Genomic DNA, 15,126 nt, shown 5'->3' on the forward strand with positions numbered 1-15,126 from the left:
ATGAGGCAAAGTGAAAGAATTAACCTTCAAAAAGCAGTATGCATGGCTTCCTCTGCTCTCACACTTTTTGTTCCCTGGCTGACACACTCCTCCAAGTTTCCCTGCCAGGCCCATATGCAAGGAAGTTTGCTCATCCTAATTACTATTTTTCACTAGCCTCCTGGGAACACTAGTGGTCTGGCCTGATGTTCACCTCCAGGATTAGCCTCATCAACCTCAAAATTTCACATTTGCCAATAACTTCTTGGAACTTTGACTGATAGAGTTTATGATGATCAATGCAAGATGAGATTCTCAAATGAGAAGCATTATCTGAAGATGAGTATTGATTACACAGGGAGGCAAACAGGGCCTCATCAGCATGCTTCAGGCTGACATCCCTGCTGCTGAGCTACAGAGTTAAGGAAAGGGAATGGAAAACGAAACGAACACCTATTGAGCACCTGCTGTATGGAGGCATGGTTCTCAATGCTTTCACATATATTACTATGTTAAAACATAAGCAAAGCATAGACCAAAACCCAGAAGAGGAAATGGAAGCTATTTATGAAACAACTTGGATGTGGAAGCCATTGGCTCCTCAAGACTAGTAACGTGTATAGTGACCTCAGAAGACATTACTAAGCATCAGTTACTAAAGTCCTTCTTCATCATTAGCCCTGAAGAACTGAAGACCAACTTTACAGTGGACAGCAAAACTAGGTAAGAATGTCTGCCATTGATCATCTGCAGAAAAGCAATCATGCTTTTAACATTTCATCCTTATGTCCTTTACTAAAAGCATAATTTGATGGTAATATATAAAGGGGTTTTTTGTTGTTGTTGTTTATTTTTTTGTTTGTTTAATTCAGTAGTCATTGAATGGAACTTTGTTATCAGGACCTTATATAACTTAGGACAATCTTCTCTCAAAGGATCAGGAAGCTATTTCCAGAGAACACTGGCACACTGCCATATTTACAATGTGTCCCATACCTACAGAGTACAAATGCTCTGTAAACTCAAGGCCACTTACCACATCCAGACTCCTACATGGATCTAAGCATATGCCATGTACATCGCATGCACATTTAGCAAATGGATTATTTATGGGACTTGGCAGAGAAGTCTTTATCAGGGTTTTTAGTCACAGTCTCTGTGACAGCACCCACTGTGACATTGAGCAGGTAAAGTGAATAATAATACATCCAACTTGGAAGGTCAATTCCTGCTCATATTTCTAATTATTAAATACACCATTATTGAGGAGCTCCCTGTAGCACCGTTTCCTGCTGTGAAGGTAGAGGGTTCATTATTCAAAGTTGTTCTTTCACTGCAGATAACAACAGCAGCACAGCAAAAGTGGAAATCCTAGTCCTGTTATTAACTAGAGCATCCCTTTTCCAAAGGAAAAAAGACAAGGTTTTTGACTCCTTGAAACAGAAGGCTAGCACTTGTTTCTTCTCTTTTCATTTCAGTGCCAACCTCATTATTATTGTTCATTCATAAATCTTGAGGCCCCACTAAAATATAAGTTTATTCAGGATCATCCTTTAGTATTGCCTTAATTGGCTTGTTTCCCTTTCAAATAAACACTTTCTTATGAGTAAAAAAGAAAATTACGGAAACCTCCCATTTGATCTAAAAGAGGAAAAAACAAAAGGAAATTTGAGGTAAGCAAAACTAGAAATCCATAGCATAGAATTCTCTATAGGCTCCCACTTGTCAAAGATAGTCTAGACTCTAAAATGCCAATATAGGAGAAATGTGACCCTCTAAATGAGGTTCATGTTAATCCTATTACTAACCCATCCTTGGCCAAGTTTTCTAATAAGGCCTAAATGGATAAACTAGATAAATAGCACGCTTAGGTAGATAAATTAGATTTATCTCCTCTATATTAACTAGCATGCTTGGGAGCCCAAATCATTGAATACTAATCATAAGACTATTCAAGGGGTGACCATATATTCTTTGCCTTCCTGTTCTAAGTATTTGCTTGCAAATAGCATTATTATACTTGGCCATGTTCTAAGAGTTTGCTTACCACTGTATTCAGTTGTTTAGTCAAAGTTTCATACTGATAGGGAGAATTCTCCCTCTCCCAAACTTAAAAGAATGGTAGTGCCAATGTGTAGTAACACTCAACAAAAACATCCACAACTGAAGAAATCATGGCAATCACCAGGGCTGTTCTCAGTTCTGCTCTGTTATAGTCTTCACATTCCCATCCCCACATGTCATATATTGAAACCCCAACCCCCAATGTGAGGGTAACAGGAGGTAGGGCCTTCAGGAAATCATTAGATTTAAATGAGGTCATGAGGGCAGGGTTCTTATGATGGAATTATTGTCCTTACAAAAACAGAAGGACAACTAGAACCCACTATTTTGGCCATGTGAGGAAACAGCAAGACAACAGCTGTGTATAAGACAGGAAAATAGTCTTCATTTTTGATTTCTCAGACACCAAACTATAAGAAATACTATTTGTTATTTAAGCCACCCAGTCTATGGTACTCCGTTTTAGTAGCCCATACTATCTATCTATGTACAAAGTAAGATTGCATTTATCTACCCTTTTCTGAAAGTCATGGTCATGGTTGTGTAAATCAATTTTGCTAATGAGATATGAGTCTGAAGAGTCAACGCAGGCTTTGCCATGTTCTCATATGCCTGCTACAGTGACTTTTTTTTAGTGGTGCAGGGGATTGAACCCAGGGCCTTATGCATGCAAGGCAAGCTCTACCAACTGAGCTATATGCCCAGCCCTCTACTACAGTGACTTTTAAAGTCTGTGCCAAGATAGAACCTCTATCTCTGAGACTTGAGTGACTGTTTTTTGTTTTGAGAAAAAGTCATATCTTCTTTTTGTTTCCAAAGTGAAATAACTTTTTTTAAACATTTTACTTTTTATTTGTTGGAATTAGTTATACATGACAGTAGAATGCATTTTGATACATCATACATAAGTGGAGTGTAATTGTTCATTTTTCTGGTTGTACATGATGTAGAGTTACACAGGTCATGTAGTTACATATGCACATAAGATAATAATGTCCAGTTCATTATACTATCATTCCTACCCCCATACCTCCTCCCCTCCCTTCACTCCCCTCTGCCTAGTCCAAAGTACTTCTATTCTTCCCTAGCACCCCACACACACACCTTATTTTAAATTAGCATCTGCATACGGGAGAAAACACTTGGGCTTTGTTTTTTTGGGATTTGCTTATTTTGCTTAGCATGATATTTTTCAGCTCCATCCATTTACCGGCAAATGCCATAATTTCATTCTTCTTTAAGTTGAGTAATACTCCATTTTTGTATATATACCACATTTTCTTTATCCATTCATCTGTTGAAGGGCAGCACCTAGGTTGGTTCCACAGTTTAGCTATTGTGAGTTGAGCTGCTATATACATTGATGTGACTGTGTCACTGTAATATGCTGATTTTAAGTCCTTTGAGTATAAACTGAGGACTGGGATATCTTGGTCAAATGGTGGTTCCATTCCAAGTTTTCTGAGCAATCTCCATACTGCTGTCCATAATGATTGCACCAATTTGCAGTCCCACCAGCAATGTATGAGTGTACCTTTTCCCCCACATCCTCACCAACATTTTTTGTTGCTTATATTCTTTTTAGTTTTTATATTTATATTTTATATTTATTTTTTTTTGTTTTTTGTTTTTAGTTGTAGTTTAACACAATACCTTTATTTTATTTATTATTTTTATGTGATGCTGAGGATCAAACCCAGGGTCTCACTCGCTAGGCAAGTGCTCTACCACTGAGCCACAAACCCAGCCCCTGTTGCTTATATTCTTGATAACTGCCATTCCAACTAGAATGAGATGAAATCTTAAAGTAGTTGAGTGACTGTTTTGATGAGGATCCTCCTGCTGGTATTTAACGTGAGATAGAAATGATAGCTGTCACATGACAGGGACATCAACTTTTATAATGTTAAATTACATAGATTTTGAAGTTGTTCATTACCTCAAAATGACTTAGCTTATCTCAACTAATCCAACAACAACATTTGTTAACTTTTCTTAAGGAGAGAAACTAATCAACTGGTATGACTGGCATTAATAAATGATGACTACCGATGCTGCATCAAAAGTACCCGTTTCCCAGTCGTGATCTTTTTTCCAAGAGTAAGAATAAATTTCATTGACCAATTCACCTTCTTCTATTTCTCTTCAAAATTAATAACACAAATTTTTGCAACTAAAGACATAAAATAGCATGGTAATCTATGGTCTTTCTGTCCCATCTCCACCTCCTACTAAAAGTATACTCATACTTCAGGCTCCATCTCATGAAGCCTTCTGATCCAGAGACAGTCCCTATCTCCTTGGAGCTCTCATATGCAGACTTTATGCTTCTGATGAAACCCACACATTCACTGGTATTGTAGCTATTGTGTGCCTGTCTGTTTAGACTCTGCCACCCTCTGGACATAACATTTTCAGGGAAAGTATAACAAAGTGCTCATTATTATTCTGGGGGGATATACATGGCTCCTCCTGTATCTATTCTAAAAAAAGAAAGAACCAGGGCTGGGTTTGTGGCTCAGCGATAGAGTGCTCACCTAGCATGTGCGAGGTCCTAGGTTCGATCCTTAGCACCGCATAAAAATAAATAAACAAAATAAATGTATTATGTCCAAATACAGCATATATATATATATATATATATATATATATATATATATATATATATATATCTCCATCCATATAAGGTCCTATTTCTCTGCTTTCCTCAGCCTAGAGAAAACCTAAGTTGCCTATTCCCTGCTTTCTCTTCTCTTCCTGTTCCTCTGTTTCTGCAGAGGTAAAGCCAAGCCCAACCCCCAGGTAGCACTAAAAAGCAGAAAACATCCACTTCATAATATAAAATGTCCACACTTCTCCCTCTGAGATTAATTATCATATCACTTCTGCTATGGTTCTACTTCAACTTTCAGGATGCCTCTATTTAACCCAGTAGAAAGGAGTAAGAAAACCGTGCTTTATTTCTCTTTGCTTCCTTCTTGGGAACATATCAATTCATTTCCTCATTATTCTGTCTGATTAATTTTGTCAGAACTTGTTAGTGTGTTTATAAAATGTTTGGTTGAATATTGTCTTCACAAAATCCATGTCCTTTCTCAAACTTCAGAAGGTTTTGTTTTTTTAAAATACAGTTACTGTAGATATAATCAGTTAAGGTGAGATCATATCAGAGTACTGTGGGACTTCAATCCAACATTTACTTGTATCCTTCCAAGATATAGAAAAGAGAGCCAGAGATAGGTGAAGAGGGAAGATGGCCACGTGACAATAAATGTAAAGATTGGAGTTATATAGCTACAAGCCAAAGAATGCCAAGAATTTCCAGCAACCACCAGAAACTTGGAGATAGGCACATACTCCTCAGCCTGGTTGGCATTTTTATGAGTCTTCACACAATGGTTCCTGTACTCCTTGATATGTTTCAAGCCTCTTCCTCAGTTGAGTAAAATAGATTATAAAGCTTGAATCTTCTTTCTTCAAATAAAAACTCATCAATGTACAAAACAATGTATATCCTTTATCCAGTACCTTCTAAAAACTAGCACAGCACCTGACCCAGAGAAAGGCTTCAACAATATCTAAGAAATTATAGAACTAACACTGGATATTACCTCTATTCTTTTGGCATTGCTCATATTCAACAGTGCTTTAGAACTGAATAACTACATCTGAAAGTAGTGACTCATTTCATGGCAAATTATGAAGCAATACACTAGGTCACTTTGGTAGTTAATCTGAATCAGTCCATCCACACATGGATGCCAACCATTCCATGGCCCATTAGTGCCATTACCTTCAATGATTACAACAGGGCAACCAAACGAAGAGACAGTCACTAGAGCTAAAGTTTGGGATATTGGAAGTAAAAGATGATCATTAATCAGTAAGGACAAAATGAGAAATCTATGACCTAAGAGACAAAGTAAAGCTAAAACTACCCTAATTATCTGAAAGAGGAAGACTCCATGTGCACATAGCCATGTCATCAGTGAATGTGTGCACAGAGCATATCCCTCAACAGTTTCTGTTTATTCATTTGTTATTCATCTTAATGACTTGGCTCACAGGTAAGACATCTGTTGGCTTTCATATACACTCCATTTTCTTTCCAAGCATAAGGCAAAGCCAATGGTCTCATTTGGGCTGGAAAGAACTCCTAATTACCTAAGAACCAGCACATTTAAATCTTATAAGAACTAAGTTTCTGTTTTGAAATGCAACCAAAATATAGATTTCTTTCCATGCATAGAGAAAAAACCTATTTAAGATCTTCCTTCAGATCACATTATGCCTGGGAGAGATTCTCCAGTCAACTTTATCATTTGAAATCATATTCCTTACAGGAAAACAAATAGTCCTTGAAGCATCCCTTTAAGCATTTATCTTTCTAGTTCCTGGTATTTGTGGGATGCTTTAATTAACTAAACTATCTTATCATTTAAGTATCTTGAGATATCTACTGATTTCTTACATATCTCAGGAAGGCAGCCCTTTCTTTAGAGGTGGTTAGGAAATCTATAGCTACTTTTAAAGTTCTATGGCTTTCTAAGACAAGTAGTTCATCATCTTATTTCCTTTCTAGGACTAGTTATTAAATGTTGAAAGTCTTGGCTAATTCTGAATACCCTGATCCATAGTGAATTGGAAAGAAGGGAAATCCAACTGAAAGCCAGATGTGGTTATTTGTTGTACTCATTTCAGGAATGTGCTCACTGCAAAGGTACAGTAGGCTGACTTTCTACATTGAACACCAGAAAAGGACTCAAATTTCCCAGTATTTTCCCCACAGATCCTCCCTGAAAATGCAAATAATATGCAGGACATAAGCCTTCTTTATTGAGATATTTTTTTCTCCATTGCTGAATTTTTCTCTAGAGCCAGGAAGGCCCCTGGGTAGAGAAAGAACAGGGAGCCAGAGAGGATCTAAAGAGATCAGAGTATGAATCCTCTATCTCAGATCAGAGAAAATATTATTATCCTTATTTCAGAAATAAGATAACTTGAGTCCCTTAGAATTAAGAATGTGCTTTGTAATGTTTTGAACAACCAATAATAAAAAAAAAATAAGAATGTGACCCAGATGAACATCAAGAAGATATTGATACTCAAAAATTATTATGAGAATAGAACAGAAATAGGCAAGGGAAAGATAACAAAAACCTAGCTTCACATTTTCCCAGAGTTCTCTTCTTTTTTGCTAGTGCCACCTGTGAAGGTGACACATGGAGCCAACATTGATTAAGACTGTAAAGAACTAGGGTATGAAAGAGAGAAATTTGAGTAGAGGTGAGAAACAGGGTATAGTCAGGGACATTGAGGGCTCTGAATGTCTTGATCTGGAAGCTGAGAAATGGTAAAAGTGAAAAGTCAAAGCTCACCTCTTTGTTCCTCAAAAGCTGGATCTAGTACTGATTTTCTATTCCTATATTCAGGAGAGATAATTTTTTTAAATATTTTTAGTTGTAGATAGACACAATGAGTTTATTTTATGTATTTATTTTTTATGTGGTGCTGAGGATTGAACCCAGTGCCTCACACGTGCTAGGCAAGCTCTCTACTACTGAGCCACAACCTCAGTCACAGGAGAGATCATTTGATGAGCATCTGAGGAAACAGTGATCAGAAGTAGATCAAAGCAGTATATATGATGAGTACAGCCACAGATTTTCTGGGTAACATTCAGTATCTCAAAACATTCCAGGTCAGAAAACCAGTAAATACCTTGTGGTCCTGAGCAACCACCCAATGGCAGACATGGTTGTCTATCAGCTACAGTTATCTATCTGCCCAGGAGTAATGGAGAGATGATGGCTCAAGCAAAGATTACTTTTTATAAAAACAACATATGCTTCATTGCTTTAGTGACTCAATGGTGTCAAGCCAATGTTGCTGCAATTCCCTTGGTTTTCCCAAGGGGTTGCAAGATGGCAACAGAAGTGCCAAAGTTCAGATCTTACACTGTGTTCAGAGACAGAAAGCTGAGAACAAGGCTAGAAGGTCTTCTGAACCTGGCCCTTACCAGGAAAAGAAAATCATTCCTGTAAGATCCAAGCACACTTTTTACATTCCCACTAGTCTACACCACAATCCCATCCTTAGGGACTGCATCTACATTCTTTAAGACCAATAGAACCCTATCTGATGCCTGTCCAAAAGGAATTATCCTTGTGTCTTCCTATGAGTAGGGAAGATAGAAGGCAGGATCTTTAGGAGCTTTCATTTATATTTTTATGAGACCCAAGGGTAGACTGAGTGGTGCTGGATTATAGCAGAGTCATGAAGACCAGCATAAGCAGCAGACTGCTATAGCTGCCAGTCGAGAGAAAATCATCCATGCTAGGCAGACACCCTCTCCAAATTTAGAAACAAGAACTAGCCTTCCCAGAGGCTCCTCTGAAACTGTTCAGAAATTATAATTAGACTTTGTGCTTTTACTAAGCTTTTCATCCCAGGAGCTCAGGGCACTTCCCTGCATCATCTCATTAATCTTCACAACACCATGTGAGGCAGCTGGCATCTATTGTCATCTTTATTTTCAAGATGAAGGAACTGAGATGTGAGTACAGGTTAATAGCTTGCTCAATGTCATGTACTCAGTGAGTCACCACCAGCTGGGGATGGGACCAAAACCAACTCATTGAAGACCCTGGGAAAGTACTTAGAGGTCATTTGCTTAGCCAGAAAAGCATAAGCCTGCAAGGTGGCTTGATGGAAAAAATGAGAAGAGGCAAAAGAAACAGAACAAGCCATGATTCACTACCCAGGGAAGCATGGGCAAGCCACTCACACTCTGAATCCTTTCTTTACCTGAAAAACAAGGAGAATAATATCGGTCCCATTTAATTCACTCAATTGTTATGAAGACAAACGTTTCAAATGTAATCTGGTGAGGTAGGACGTTTTGTAAAGTGGAAGCCAATTCAAGGTATTTGAAACTCTGGACTCACAATGGCCATCCTAAAGTGCAACCAGACAATTTTACAAGACTTTTCCTAGATGTCCAAGAAGTTGCTTTTGCTATTCAATGAGTTGTGAACATATTTTCAGCATTGACTATGTGGAAAGTGCTATGTGGAAAGTGCTATGTGGAATGCAGAGATAACTAGGATGTGACCTATATCCTGTAGGAAATTCATTCAGGCAGAGGAGCAAAGAAACCACCCATATTTCTGTAAGTCAAAATGAAACAAATCTCATTCTAGGCAAGGAGACCAAATGTGGGGGTCCAGAGAGGCTTGGTTCACTTCCCATTTGGTTGCTTAGAGAATGCTTTCTGGATGTTGCAAGGTGATAGGAAAAGATAGTTCAAGTGCCAGAAATATAACAGTGGGAAGGACTGGAAGTGAAGTGAGATCAGTATGGCTGGAGAAAAAGATACATGAAGAAAGACTGAAGACATCGCACTGAAAAACATGTGCAACAAGCAATTAGGTGGGATTTTTGTTTTGGTCTATGAACTGAAGCTAAGCCCCATAGCTAAGGTCAGAGAGAGCTCTAATTACTTCATACTACAAGATCAAGACATTAACAGTTCAGGGCAGTCACCTCCCTGCAGGGTTTGTTTTGTTTTGTTGCAGTACTAGGAACTGAATCCAGGGGCATTTTTCCACTGAGTTACAGCCCCAGCCCTTTTTAATTTTTTTTTTTTTGAGGAGGTAGCAGAGATTGAACTCAGGGGCACTCAACCACTGAGCCACATCTCCAGCCCTATTTTTTTTATTTTATTTAGAGACAGGGTCTCACTGAGTTGCTTACTTAGCACCACCTCGCTTTTCCTGAGGCTGGCTTTTATCTTGTGATTCTCCTGTCTCAGCCTACCAAGTTGCTGGGAATATAGGCATGCACCATCATGCCTGGCACCTTTTTAAATTTTTAATTTTGAGACAGGGTCTTCCTAAATTTCTGAGACTGGCCTTGAATTTGCAATCCTCCAGCTTCAGCCTCTAGAGTAGCTTGGATTATAGACAAAAACCACCATGCCTGGTTCCTACAGGGTTTGTTGAGGGCAGCTCAGAGAAAGTTCTCCCACCTCCTCTCTCTATCTCCAGAAAAGTGGGGGAAAGGGTATGACTGACCTTGGGAGTGACCCCTTCCTCATGAAGGAAAGAGGAAGAAGACTTTTCTTTCATCTAAAAAGGTAGAGGGTAGAGTCTTAGGGTGGGAGGGTCTCTGCAGGAAGGAAAAAGAGTAATCTTTTTTTTCCAACCAGGTGTTAGCTATATTATACTCACCAGTAGAGTCCAACCTGCTGAAGGACTCTTAGGAATATTCTGGAAGCCTGGAAGTGAGATGTATTGTCCTTTTCACAGGTAATACTTCATATTTGTCATTGATGTCTGCAGAGTATACTGAAGAGAGAGACCCATGTCTATTCTGGGCTGAGAGGTTTCTGTGGGCAAGAGATATTTGGAGGGTTAAAGGGACAGAAGTGCAGTACACATAAAAAGTAAACTGCATAAATTCAGGGGACCTGGAAGAGAACTCCAGTGATTCCCATGAACACAAATGTTAGCGGTGGGGCAAGTTATTTGGTTCCCCAGGCAGCCACTGAGCCAAGTGACAGAATGACCAATCATGAGAAGAGATTGGGGCATGTGCTGACAAGAATCAGCTGAGATTCCTCCTTTTGCTCCTCCCCCTGTGCATCATTTCTGTCTACCCTCAAACTGGAAGACCTATCTAGAGCATGACCCACAGTAAGCTTTACATTAGGACACAATGTGCACCATCCCAGGCAGCCAACAGCTACTATCATCTTTATCTTTAATATATACACAACTGAAGCAATGCTTCCTATGAAATAATACTGCATTATATGTGCTAAGTACTCTGCATTTTGTATTCCATTCTATTCCTTTAAAAAAAAAAAAAAAAACAGAGATCAAGACTCTCTAAATTAGTTTTCTGATCCAACAATGGCTTAAAAATTGCATTTTGGGGAGAAAAAAAAAAAACCTGACCTAGGACAATATGGGAAGGAAGGTTCTCAAAGCCACACATACATGATGCTCCCTGCGCACACACGCACACAGGACCAGTTAACCTGGGGAATAAAAAAGACAAGCTTTGAATGGAGTTTGAAATAAATTTTTGAGAGACATGTCTTAAGTGTGACTGTCATAATAACCTAAACACAATCCAGTCGTCTTCAAAAGCCTTGCTGCCCACTGGGAAACTGTCATGGTGGGAGAGGATGCTCTAGCAGAGTTGAAGGCAGTTATTGGAAAAAAAAAAACTTTGACAGCCGTGCCCTGTGGGTACCTGCAACACTGAGAGTGCTGAATAAAACTGGGTAGGAAAACACTCAGAACGTCCATGCTAAGAAGCAGTAATGCAGAACCACTGAGCCATGGGGGAAAGAGAAACGGCCTCCTCCGCCTGTGGGAGTGCTGACAAATACAGGAGATCAGAGGCTTCCGGGTCCAAGATGAACTTCCGGGTCAGAGGTGGACCACGCTTCCCCACAGAGTGGGCCTCCCACAGGCTCTGCCGGAGAGACTGGTGGTGTACAAAAGCTGAAAAGTAAAAACCCTGGGTCCTCTCCCCTGCCCCAGCGTCCACCACCCTCTCTCCAACGGAGAGTGACGGAAAGTTGGGGAGCAGGCCTCTGAGAGGCTGGGGTGGTTCGGTTGACGTTGGTGAACAGGCTGCAGCAGAACCGCTCCCTGCGGGCAGTCCTGCTTCCGGCCACAGGGGGGCGCGCCTCCACCTCCGGCTCCTGCGAGCGAGCCTCGCTGCCGGGGCGGGTAGTGCCTCCAGCTGCGGCCTGCCAGCGCCACCCCTGCACGCAGCACGGCCAGCGTTTTACCTTTGGTTAAACAAGCCGACTTCTCCGTGGGAGCTGCGTGGCCCATAATCTCTACAAAATTGCCAGGGGCCTGCACTGGGAGAGCAGCCCAGAGAAACCCAGATTGCTCAGGTGGAGATGGCTGCCCCTGCTGTCCCCCACGCCGGGTTTACATTGGGGCAGTAACCCGCTGACATCTCCGGACGCAGTGCCCCTTGAGCTAAGCGGACCCAGCGATGGACAGCAGCAGAGGCGCTTCCAGACCCGAGTAGGCACCAGAGAGATCACAGCCACCTTTATTTATTTTTGTTTTGGAAATCCTTAAACTACCTAAAGGAAGAAAACTATTTGGGCTGGCTCTGGACAAGGCAAGAATTCCTAAACTGCACCAAATTGGCTCTCTCCAGAGTCCCCTTTGTTCTCTCCACACCCTCATATAAACACACACACCCACTGTGACCCTGTATTATTGTCCTTCATGAGTTAGAAGGAAGGTATTTAAGATAGGACTGGGTGAAATTGACAGGAGTCTTCTATCAAAATCTCTCCTGCAGCACTAATGGGCGATTTGTTTGTATGTATTGCCTCCTAAGCATAACTGATTCCCATGATTTTGGTTTAGTTACTTGATTGAGTGTTTTTTTGGCTAGAAATTTTTCCTAAACTTTGGGTGAACAAGAATAATCACAGCATGTGTGGGGGGGGGGAAGGGGGGGGGATACCAGCATGTTAAAAGTATTCCTTTTCCTCAATAGGATTGAGATTATGAAACAGATTTTTAAATAATCTACAAACTATACTAACACCCAAAACAGTCCTTAAATAGTGTGAGAGATGCTTGAGCTAAATCCCTCTTAAGTCACACCAGAATATTTGTCAGATCACATGTGAAAAGTGTACTGTATATATCATTGGTTCTGTTTAATGAGTGGATCATCATCATTGATGAGTGCTTTGTCACCAGGAGGCCATCTTAGAGTCCATAGTTAAAGGTTTTTAACCCTAATTTTCCCCCCTTTTATTTGCTTGTGACATTTTTTGGGACATGGACTATCTTAGTGTGACTGTGGACACTAAAGAAAACCTCTGTGCAGTCCCCCTTTCCACAGCAGAACCATGGATCAGATCTGAAGAGCGTAAGTGTTCTCATGTGTAGAGTTGGGCGGAGTCCCTCTACCTGTGGAAACAACTGTATGGATCCTGGCCTAGCAGAAAATATAGTGATTCATGTAGTTTCTTACTACAGTGCCCCCACCCTCACCATAATGTATGTTTCCAAAATCACACTTCTGTCACCCTCTCTAAAGAAATTTGAAGTTAGAAACATTAAGATAAATAAGATTAGAAAATAAAAATTGATGATTAGGCTGAGGATATAGCTCAGTGGTATAGCACTTTCCTCCCCAACACTGTACGCACACACACAAAAAAATGTAATGATGAATTTTATGTGTCATTTTGGCTAGGTTATAATGCCTAGTTGATTGGCAAACATTAGTTTAGGTATTTTGTAGATGTGATTAACATTAACAATCTGGTGATTTTGAGTAAAGGAGATTATCCTCAATAATGAGGATGGGTCTTGTCCAATCACAGGAAAGCCTTAACAGCAAACACTGAACTTTATTGAAGAAGGAATTCTGCTTCAAAAGTACATCAACTCCTCCCTGAATTTCTAGTTTGCTGGTCTTCCCTACAGATTTCAGTTTTGCTAGCCCCCACAATAGTTTGAGCCAATTCTTTGAGATAATTCTCATCGTGTGTGTGTGTGTGTGTGTGTGTGTGTGTGTTTATCCCTGTTCTATTGGTTCTTTTTCTACAGGGAACCTTGACTGATAAAAATTTCAAGTGAATCTGTTTTATGTTTTATAAGTTAAAATAATGCTGAGACATTAAGTAGTGCTATTTTATATAATATCACACATAGAACTAACTTATGATTTCGTTTGGGTACCCTCCCCAACACCCCCTGTGCCTCACATGGAAGCTGACCTGACTACTACTTTCAGGAGTAGTAGAATGACCCATCCTCTTGCCAATGATGGACTGAGGAGAAGGCGTGTGAAATGAGGTATGAGAAAAAGTTTACTGTGTTGATTGGCAAATATTAGTTTAGATGTTTTGATGTGATTAACATTAACAATCTGGTGATTTTGAGTAAAGAAGATTATCCTCAATAATGAGGATGGGCCTTGTCCAATCACAGGATTCCTCCAAGAGCCTTTACAGGAGCAGCACTCTCTTCTCTCCCCGTGGCAGAGAATAAAGGAAACTCCCTACACCACCTCCTTGGTACTAGCAACCCCCTGGCAACTGCCCTTTGATCAAAGAAAAATAATATGAGCCCTTGAGTGAGGCTAGAAGGATTCCTCAGCCCCAAAGCCTGCACTGACTCTGGGCTTCCATTTGAGTGAACCAAAACATTTTTTTAATTGTAAGCCAGATTGAACCTAGTTGTTAGTTAGTTATAGCCAAATGACAAGTTTTCTTGCACCTAGTTTCTTACCTATAACAGGGAAAGAACTAGATAATATAAGCTCTCCTCAAGCTCTCAATATCTATGACTTGCACATTTAAATGGTGGCACTGGCACACACAATTGCACATTTACATGGTGGCACTAACACACACTCTATCTATATAGATAGTTTAATTCTCAAAAGTCCCAGGCCCTGAACCACCACTTTGGAGGTTAGGATATCAGTTAATTTGGAGAAGGAGGGACAATCAAACCATAACAATCCCTAAATTCTATTAAGTGAGAACAGCAAGATAAAGAACAATGAGTATATATGCTACCATTTATATTTTTAAAAAAGAGTAGCTAAATATATATTTGTGTAGGGGTAAAATAGAAGACTGCAGAAGAAAGTAGGAATAGTGTCTAATCTAGGGGTCATAACAAGAAAGAGAAGATGGGTGGGAAAGACTTAATTTTTTACTACATATCTTAAAGTATTTGTTGACATATGAATGGTTATCAGTTATTTTTAAAATTAAAAAACTTGGGGAAAAGTAAAGTCGTTATTATTAATACATTTCTGATTTACTATAATTTGCTTTCAGTAACTGTAAAGCTGAATTACAGAGCGTATGCTTTAGATAAATGATAATGATCAGATATGAAACAATCATTTGGTACATTTGTTGACAATAGAAAAAGGATCTTATATTTTAAGGGAAGGAAATGAATCTCATCTATAAGCATTTGAGAAACTAGTTTGCTGGGCATTTGGCTTTTCTGTGCACTGTACCCCTAAAGAGCCTCATATAGATGTCTTCCAATCCAGTGTCTT

At 39.7% G+C, this 15,126-nt stretch overlaps 1 long non-coding RNA gene across 1 annotated transcript in view; it reads right to left on the minus strand.

The window, feature by feature from the left end:
• Positions 1–15,126, minus strand: part of LOC124081829 (uncharacterized) — a 93,962-nt gene that overhangs the window by 8,844 nt on the left and 69,992 nt on the right. Inside the window, exon 2 of the long non-coding RNA XR_006848151.2 lies at positions 10,275–10,432. This is a non-coding gene — a long non-coding RNA (uncharacterized LOC124081829). The remainder of the gene's footprint in view (positions 1–10,274; positions 10,433–15,126) is intronic.

The sequence above is a fragment of the Marmota monax genome, unplaced genomic scaffold (genome assembly GCF_021218885.2).
Source record: "Marmota monax isolate L192 unplaced genomic scaffold, Marmota_monax_Labrador192_F-V1.1 WCK01_AAM20220418_F8-fsc00201, whole genome shotgun sequence".
Classification (NCBI taxonomy): domain Eukaryota; kingdom Metazoa; phylum Chordata; class Mammalia; order Rodentia; family Sciuridae; genus Marmota; species Marmota monax.